The sequence below is a fragment of the Paralichthys olivaceus genome, chromosome 8 (assembly GCF_024713975.1).
Source record: "Paralichthys olivaceus isolate ysfri-2021 chromosome 8, ASM2471397v2, whole genome shotgun sequence".
Taxonomy (NCBI): domain Eukaryota; kingdom Metazoa; phylum Chordata; class Actinopteri; order Pleuronectiformes; family Paralichthyidae; genus Paralichthys; species Paralichthys olivaceus.
The window spans coordinates 21912714-21922811 of NC_091100.1; the positions used below are offsets into that span (position 1 = coordinate 21912714).

The 10098-nt window shown below is 40.8% G+C and overlaps 1 long non-coding RNA gene across 1 annotated transcript in view; it reads right to left on the reverse strand.

Annotated features, from left to right (window-relative positions):
- Positions 1–9096, reverse strand: part of LOC109627506 (uncharacterized) — a 31231-nt gene extending 22135 nt beyond the window's left edge. The window contains exon 1 of the long non-coding RNA XR_002202603.2: positions 8960–9096. This is a non-coding gene — a long non-coding RNA (uncharacterized lncRNA). The remainder of the gene's footprint in view (positions 1–8959) is intronic.
- Positions 9097–10098: the final 1002 nt, after the last annotated feature.

The window sequence follows — 10098 nt, forward strand, 5'->3', positions numbered from 1 at the left end:
ATAGAATAAGTGACTGGGGTTCAGAGCTGCCAATAATCTTAATCATGTATTGATTGTCCACCTTCAAATAGAGCAAATTATCTTTTTTTTTTTTTTAACATGTAATTTATCAAATTTTTGTACTATTATTTTATCCAAAGCGACTTCCAATTAGGCCATTGAACATCTATTAGGGGCCATTCAGGGTTCAGCATCTTGCCCAAGGACGACTGCTCTACCCCTCAGCTACAGCCACCACATGTCCTCTCTGGAATTGGACGAGTGCATCATCGGGTTGAGAGGATTCTTGTATCTGAACATTCCCTGTGTTGTCCTTGATTGTTCTTTTCTTTTGCTCACTTTCTTGTCTCGTGCAAACTGTCATGAAAAATGCAAACAATTTCATACCTCTATCACCTGCGCTAAACCTGTGACATGACTCGCACAGGCTGAAAGGATCTCCATGGCGACAAAGTGAAATTATAGGTACAGTCATAGGTGAGAGTCGAGCAGAGGGGAAGGAGGTGTCAAAGTCACACAATCAGCCATGACAAGCAATCACTTGGGAGTTTTATAAAAGCAGACCAGGAGGGTGGAGAAGACAAAGGAAGGGAGTGATAGATGACCGGGGTGAGGAGGATGGGGAGAGCGCACGGATGACATGATTACAGAAGTGCGAGGCCTGATGAGCCTGATGAGCCTTTATGGGATATAATACAAAAGTGAGAGAAGAGGAAGTGTTTGAATGCAACTAAAGAGGAGGCTGAGTGTGTGGTGAAGGATAACAGGGGAAGGAAGATGGTGGTTAGCAGCAGCAAGAGCGAGGTGAGTGTACAAGATTGATTGGTGATTGCTCTTGGATTTTGTGACACAGAGTGTGGAAGCAATAAAGACAGAGGGAGAGAGAGAGGTAGAGCAGAAAGAGAGAGAGAGAGTTGTAAAGACGAGGGAATATAAACTCCCAGATGCCAGGTATTTTTCCTACAGGAGGCGAGACGACAGGAGTCTAATGAGTTCCCTCATAGCCGAGCAGATTCCATCTTATGAATCACACAAACCATTGCTACACACACACATTCACACTCGCATGACCGCTCACATACTGTAGCTGTAATGAATTACGGAGCTCTCAGTCTAAAACCTTGGCCCTGCACCTCATCACGATACACGCATACATCATTTTGCACTGGGGATCGATGCCTCCACTGCCATTTGACACAAATACACATGGAATCGAATGCTACATGACGTATTCCATCACCTGCCGTTCTCTTGAATCCCCGCCGACATCCTCCAGAGAATCATTCACACAGTGGAGATCAATATATTGATGCGGTCTAAGCAAAAACATGGGGGTGCTGCTTTGTCTTGTGAAGGTGTTTTGGGTATTCTCCTGAGGTGTGATCACATGCAGAGCACAGTTATGCATCTTATTTCTGACAACAAAAAGTCAGACATTACCCACAACTATCACCAACCTCTATTTCTTCAATAAACCCACACCTCATTGCCCAAAACTGAAGCGTAATTACTTCACTCCACTGATCACTCTAAGGTAGCAAACTGTCATCCATAGAAAATGGCATTGTGGCTAATATTTTTCACATGTTATTTCAGCCATGCTGTTGTTCCAGAACCCTATGTAGGGTTCTGAGGGGAACTAATGAGAATTATAAATTATAGAATAAAACAATGCACTGTGCTATATTGTCATTATATGACAGCTATTGTCCGATCAGTGATGAGAATGACACATATCCTTATTTATGATTTTAAACTATAACTTGATTAGAATTATAAATGGTTCATTTAAAATCTTAGTTAATTTTATTTAAAAAGGGTCAATGTACATGAATTAACACAAGCACTTTCGCCTGTATGACAAACATGATAATATAATATACCTGACTCTGGCAGGCTGAAAAATAGTTTCTAAAATAGTATAGGTTGAATGTTGATATATTTCATCACTTTTTCTGTATTGTCCTGTACAAAATGTCACAAGAAATGAAAGGGACATCACATAAGTCAGGTGGGGGTTCCTGAAAGCCAAAGCACTTTTGAGCACCTGACTGTGCCCCCCCCCTTTCACACATTACCAGTTTTGTTTTTGACATTCTTCTTCTCTTTCTATCAGGAAAACAGAAAATAAGCCATTGCACGGGTTAGGCACTACCAAGTTTACAAGGAAGACCTGAAGGCAGCCTTATTTAGTTGTCTGTCACTCGACTAAGAGGAGAAAAGGAAAGGATTTGGCATTTAAGTGTGGACAGCATAATTCTAGAAAATGACATGGAAACCTGAAGTGAAGAGAAAAGTTTTTGAAAAGTTCTAAAGTTGACCTTATCTGCATGAAGAAATGAGCACATGATAAATCTACTTGTGATTATATGATGCATAGAGCCAGGATTCAAGGAACATTATCAGGGGCCAATTTGAGCATATTTGATAGCCTCCATTTTTATTGATATTTGTATTTCTTTTCTTTATCTTAATGTGCTGGTATGTGCTAAAATGAAACCAGTCAAAATCAGTTAATTCTTTTCTCTACTCAGTTTTTTCCACCTCAGCCTCCAAGTATTGCACCGCTTTGCTTCAACATATTGCAGCAGAGTTGCTTCATATTGCTACTGAAAATTAGTCTGTGGATGTCAAAAATGATTTAAGGTGACTTGGGCTACCGTCAGTTCATTAACTGATAAAGGCAAAATGCAAGAATTCATTAAGGTCCGATGCTAATTATCATGAGCAAAGAACAGAGAACAAAACATCCAGGAAGCAACCACTGCCAACCATCACATTCACCACTTTAAATGACTCATGTAATGCTTCTAGGTGAGATTCAGTATAATGATTTCTAAATAAGTCCGTCCTTGACATTTTTCCATGGTTTGTTAATTACTATGGTATTTTTTATGTTGGTGCTGACGGCCAGAATCAATTATTCCATTAGGGAGAGTAATACTTTTTGTCTTATCAGTGTACAGTCCCAGGTGATTTGATTCGAGCAGCTTATATCAATGATCATCTTACTTTTTTCAGCAAATGAAAAAAAATAAGAATCATATTTTTGAAACTGCCTTTGAGTTGGTTCGTTCCAACACATCACTGGTTGTTTGCCACAGCAGGCTCTGACCATCAGTTACACTCTTAGAGGTAAGAAACATCACATTTAGCTAAACTGCAATTATTGACTAAAAATAGAACCTGAGAACCTGGTAGATGTAGAATGAACCTGCTCACCCCACTGACTACAGTCAAACTATGAATCTAGCTAAAGCAAAAAGTTACATGGTGCTGTCGCATAAATGCTGAACTGATTTGTGAGTTAACTTTGTCACTCACCCGCCTAACGTTCACTGATCAGACAGGATATGTCTGCTGAGATCGGGTTAGGCAGCGTCTACCCCATAGCCTCATGACAATGTGTGCATGGGACATCACGGTGGACGCCGACATCATAAAGGGCATCTGCCCAACTCTACTTGTCGCACGCTGTCATGCCAAATGTACACTTTCTCACGCAGTGAAAAACACATTCAGGAATGAGAACATGCTGCGCAAAAACAGGACCCTGACAGCGCATGGACAGACAAGACCGAGCAACCCGGCACGACAGCAGCCAGACCACCAGGGTTAAGTGAGAAAGAGCCACAAATCTGTTATATTTTGATTTATCCCCATGCTCAGATTCAGCAGCTCTTCTGGCTCTGTGCACACGCAGACAGATGTGCTAGTGAGTTACTATGGTTACGATGACACTGTCTGTCACCGAGACATTGTCATGCTTCCCAACGACAGGTTATTTAGCCTTCGTAGAAATATAACGTACTTGCAACTCAAAGCTGAAGTATAGTTATACTACATGATTTTTGGTTAATTTAATCCATGGCTGCCAACACATTATATTCTCTATTAAATACATATTTCAAATCTCACGCCAAATAAGACAAAGCCTCAAAGCCAGGTCTTCAAGAAGGAACATAATTCCATACGTTAAATAGACTTTCTGCGCACAGGTCAAAGTGTGAACACCAGGCTTTTTTCGAGAACAGAGGAAATCCCTTCTCATTGGATGACAACAGCGAGCAAAACTGAAACACCTGCTAGAGTCAGCAGGCGAGCAACTAGTAACAGAAGCGTATTTACAAAAGCAGCATGTACAGCCACAGGAATACTTAAACACTAGATTGTGTTTTAAGATAAACAATAATCAGCATTTGTATGAATGGAGCTCTCAAGACTTCAGTCAGAATCTGTTGTGTACTTGTGTACTCTGCAAGATGTCTGGAGACTGTCTGGATCAGAAGCTCTCACGACAATCGGAACATTTCCAGAAAAGTAAGGTGTTGGGCAGTGCCTGGGTAGAGCAGGAGGCAGGAAATGAAATACATTTCACCATTGTTTTTGTTTACAGCTTCTTGTTGCCTTTCTAAGTGGACATCATAGGTGTATTCGATGTGGATGGCAACGCTTTTGTATAACGAGATATTTGTATTCTTTTTTTCCAATCTGTCACGTATTGGAAACATAATTAACATGCAGGCACTATAGTAGCAAAGGATTTTATAAAAGGCACTCAGTAGAGCACATTTCTCTGCCAAGACCCAAAAGTACCTTTATGAAACCAAATTTAAATTCACTAGATCTGGATATTAATTTGGATCTGCACCTTTAACACACACATTGAACACACCCCATTCACACAGACTGGTTCTACATATGCCTGATTATTCCCTGAGAAATCAAGGAAAATAATTTAAAGAAATCTGCTCCCTGATCCAGATCCACGGCAAAATTGTGTGGCTTGTTCCTTGTGTCATGCCCCACACCCTTTCGTGGAAATCGGAGTATTACAACGACATACTGCTAGAACACTGGGATACCACAATGGAGTATTTTAAGGGTTCAGTGTAAAAGATTTAGGTAAAAGGGATCTACTTGCAGAAAATGTAATAAAAAAAATCCTAGTGACCTTTTCACAAGTGTGTTTTAGCTAAATTGTACAAATTGTTGTTTCTTTACCTTTATATTAAAATACTTTACATTTACATCAGGAGCAGGTCCTGTCTATGGAGGCTGCAGCCCAGTCCGGATAAACTAAACACCTTTTGAGTTTTTATGCCAACTGAAGCTACCACAAATTCTCTATCACTTTTGGAAGGGGAGGGTGAGGTGAGGTGTGTTCAGCTGCAACCTGCAACTTCACCACTAGATGTCACTAGATTCTACACACTGTACCTTTAAGATTATCAACATTTCTACCAAATTGAAGGAGCAGTGCAGTCATACAGAGACAAGATGAAAATAAGCAAAACTAAAATGACACTCAAAGAGCACATACCTCCCCCAAGGCCCAACAGTCCTCTAATGAACACGTTTGAATTCACTAGATCCAGAATTTTATTTGTAAAAATCAGTCCCCTAAACATGACAGCTTTTTTAAAATCAGGATTCATTAAAATTTCTCTGAGATATCAATGGAATGTTGAAAAATACATTTGTTAACGAGAAAAAAAATTATATCCTGGTTCCACCTCCTGATCTGGATTCACAGCAAAATTAAATGGGTTCTTCTCTGAAACTGATTTCACGGGTCTATATATCAGTGTAGGTGTATATATTGTCTAATATAGTGTGCTGTGACTCCAATATTCTCAGACATGTAGCAGAGTACACAGATGGTGGAGGGCAGAGCTCCTAACCTCTCTGTGTAAAACATTTTTCATTATAACTCATATATATATACATATAAAATATCAGGACTTATTCACTTAAAGTGTTGGCATTATCAGTTGGGCCCAAGTAATCAAAGATCCAAGGTTCAACACCAGATTTGTCCTTACAAATTCTGTCCTCTTCAGCCTTCAGCAGTGTGTATACCTGCAGGCTGTCTGGATCAGTGCCTGCGCTTGAGTGCACGACTGCTCTTTTACTTTTTATCTGTGTTGTTGATGTTTCTTTTATTCATTTTTCCATGTGAATCCACTGATTGCAGGTGCTCAAGGCGTGCACATATTTTCCGCTCAGGGGGGGGAAGTAACCGTGGTTACTTCTGCGTGCGATGTCACCGCTGTGACCCATGTTACACCAGCTCCACACCTGCAGCATCCGTGTCCTCACAGTCGTACACAAAAAGACATAAATAACACATACACCCGCCAACACCCCTGTCATGTTTCTGAACACCAGCACCCGGCTAAAATATCACCTCCAATGTGAAAATATTGATTCCAAAGGAGTTGGAGTGGGGTATGATTGTGTGGCGATCACACAGCAATGTGGCAGAAAATACAGGGAAATAGATTCTGAAACCAAACCTGCTCCAGCAACGCTTCAAATGCCAATTATCATTAAGGCCCTGACTGCAGCACTTAACTGCTGTCAAACACATACATTACACATTGCTTAACACTTACTTCCGTTAATTACTGCACAAGACAGCAGACAGTAAGTAATTAGAAGAAAAACTGCTCGGATCGAGATAGCAGATGCAAATTATCTCATAAGTCTTTTACACAATCGGTGCCTATATGTTTTATTTTTCTCTACTTCTGAGACAACACAGTAAATACTGTACGAGCTGCTACCTCTCCTCCTGCCTTCCAGCTGTTTATTTGAGCCACGCCGCCCCACCTCCCTGTCACTGCACCAGATTGACCGTACCCTACTAATAAAATAAAGAGAGATGCTCCCTCTGTGATGCTAGCACTAAATCATCGTGGGCCCTTGCGCCGTGTTGACAACCCCAGCCTCCTCTCTCTTTACTGTGACACTGCGAATATTAAATTATGCCACCGCAGGGGCCACAAGCACAGAGAGAGGGAGAGGGAGAGAGAGATACAAGTGCCAAAGAGTGAAGACTAAACGTAGATGGGTTTGTATGAAAATGAAAGATTTTTTTTGTTAAGTAGATAAAAAATAAGGTGACTGGTTGGAAGGAGTAAGAGAGAGGAGGGCGCAAAGAGGATGATCAGTAATGTGTAGCCGGAGGGAAAAGATCAAGTGAAAACGGTGCTTATGGGATCAGGTGGAATGGTCAGAGTATGTGAGACTGAGGGGAGAGATTAGCAGATAGGCAGAGTGCTGGGCCTGATTTCCATAAAGGAAGGAAAAGGGAGGGGGAAGAAAAGAAGGAATGAGAAGGGATGAAAAAGTTTGAAATGTGGTACGGAGGTGGACGAGAAGGAAAATGGCCATCAGCTAGTGCACGGCAGCTGTGAAGTAGAAATCAGAGACCCAGGGGTGCTCGGAGATGACAGACATCCAACCTTCAGCATGAGAACACGCACGCGAACACACATACACACTCGAACATGAACACACATGCACGCTATTCTTGAATTACTGATATAAAAGTCTTCTGCTGAACATCTACTGCAATATCCTATCTACTTATATCTATTTGCAAAGGGATACATTGGTTGAGTGTGTGTACTGCAGCAGGAGCACCTATTTATTCCTTCACTCAGTAAATAAAGTGGAAATAAACATGTATTTTAAAAAATGTAACACTTGCATCCAGAAGCCTCGACGAGGGGATGATTTGCAAGCACTGACTTCTTAAATCAGATGTATTAAAATGATTAACCTGCATCCACAGTCTTCCGGGAACACATTGTTGTCCTCCACTTGATTATCAGTTTTTTAAATGACCCTTTTTGATTTACAACACTAATTTCAATTTTCAATCATAAAACATTCCTTAAAAAATAATCCAATAGCTGCTCTGCCTTTAAAACAGGTGCCACAAAACAATGCCAATCATTATCACGAAATAATTTTCATCAATAGCAATATAACAAAAGTCCAATTTATATTGCTGCATTGTTTATGTACTGTGCAAGCACCGTGAGGAGATACAACACATAATTGATTGACCTTGTGTTTGTAAAATCTTTTGCTGTTTATCAAGCGTTTGCCACAGCAACATTCTCTGCTCGTAATTAAAAGTGGTCCTGAACGTCAGGAAACGAGAAGCACTCTACATCATGTGAAATTTTTGTTGCAAAATATGTGTGGGCCAGCCGGGGCAGAAGCAGCTGTGTCAGAGTACATGCAGGCGCAGCAGAGGATGGAGGACGTTTCTGAATGGTACACAATGTGGTGGTTTCAGCACTGATATGAAAATGAGCGCAACTTTCCAAATTCCCACTCATGAATGGTTGCCAGTGTCGGGAGACAGCCTACCTTCGATTGGTGGGAGTTACATTTTTCATTTATTGTCCTGACGTAGAGACATCACAAATGTTAGTCTCTACATAAGCACTGGCCCTGAAAGATCTGAGACTGTTTCAAACACAAGTTGGAGTAATGAGTCATGTTGAACCCATACACCCATACTACATCCTGTGGGTGTACACTATTCCAGCTTGCACTACTCATCTTATCCACTGTATGCCTTTTGATTGCATACTATGTTGTACTTTGTACTTAATATGTTGCCTATTTATGTTAACAAGGGGGTTCACAGAGAAGCGCCATCTAAACAAACAGTGATTATCAATATCGACTGATATAAAATGTTTTATCGTGATATAATCATGGACATGTCACCCACGCACACACACACACACACACACACACACAAACAAGATAATACACATTTTGAGGAAAAATTAAGTCAGTCAGCAGACAACTGTGCCTCATGTGATGCTAATACACTGCACATGCCTGACAATATCAGACGGATGCACTGTTTTCACTTTCATTCAAAAGCTGCACGTCTCAACACTGAATGAGTCAGATCGAATCAGATGCAATGAAGAGACAGCAACTTGTTCCATAAACCTCAGTCACTCATCACATGACATGTTGTCCTTCTCCCCTGATTCTATTCTCCACACTAGTCTGATCCATGCCATGTGTGAACAGGTGACTTGCCATTGTGTTCTGCTGCCAATTAGCCAGGTCACACAAATCCTGACACAAAACGTACATATAAACATTAACACACAGCAACAAGAGTGAGCTGTCTCACCTCTCAGCAGTGTTTAGTCTTCCTCTGCACTTAAGTCTTCATCCCAGTCACTGAGGCATGCTCTTCACTTCCAGTGTCAGACCACAGACATCGCCTGCTCCAGGCCTGGTGCAGCACATGAGCTGTTAGCACACCTGAGTTTGTGTCATGAGTCTACTCTCCAAAGGTGGAGCCACCTGGTGGCTGACTGCAATGCAGGTCATAAATCCCACCCCTTTATTGTCCCAAGATTGGAAAAGTAGCTGCAACAGTAAAATAATCAATAAGCTTGATAAATCAAGAATATAAAGTAAAGATAAGTTAAAACAAGATAAATTACTATATACAAATTGCATTGCTTCATGGTAGTGGGTGGGACATGGCTCAAACTTAAAAGTCAAAGCACATGTCAAATAATTATTTCTCAAAGATAGTTTGATATCTATGAAGCCCCTGAAGGGTCATGACAATTTTTTTATTATAATTAACTTTTGCGTTTCCTCAAAATATGTTTTGCGTTCTCTCTTAATATTTTCCTATTCCCATCATGCAATATTGTCATTTCATTAGACCTTTAGGTGCAGTCATCTGTATCCATCCACTTGTCCTCATTACAGTAATGACACCCTGCAGATCACTATTCCACATTCTTCCATTTGGAAAAATTTGTTTAACTTTGCTCTCATTAATTATAAAATAATGTTTATTGATTGATCACCAACCTTCATGCCCAGTTCAAAGTAAAATTCAATAAGCTGATCCATACTGCGGGTTGCAGCACGAAGTGGACTTCATATTACAGTGTGGATAACTGACCCGAGGCCCCTTGGTTCCTGTCGAGGACCCACAGGCCAGGAGGGGTTCTGACAAAACTTTTTGAAATACCGTTCTGGTTTGGATCAGTCACATTAGCTGGGCTGTTTTTTTGCACTGCACATATCTGCAATCGGGGAAAACAAGCATAAACCATGTTTGTCAGGGACATGGTAACACAAACTGCAGCTACGTGCAGCTTAAATTAACTTAATTTTTGCTATAAGTTTGGTTTTGATGAATTATTTGATGCTATAAACAAAGGGTGAAATGTTATGATTGATCGCTGAGACTGCTGCAGCTACAGAAGCTCCATCCCCGATCACCACTGTGCAGACTCGAAGTGT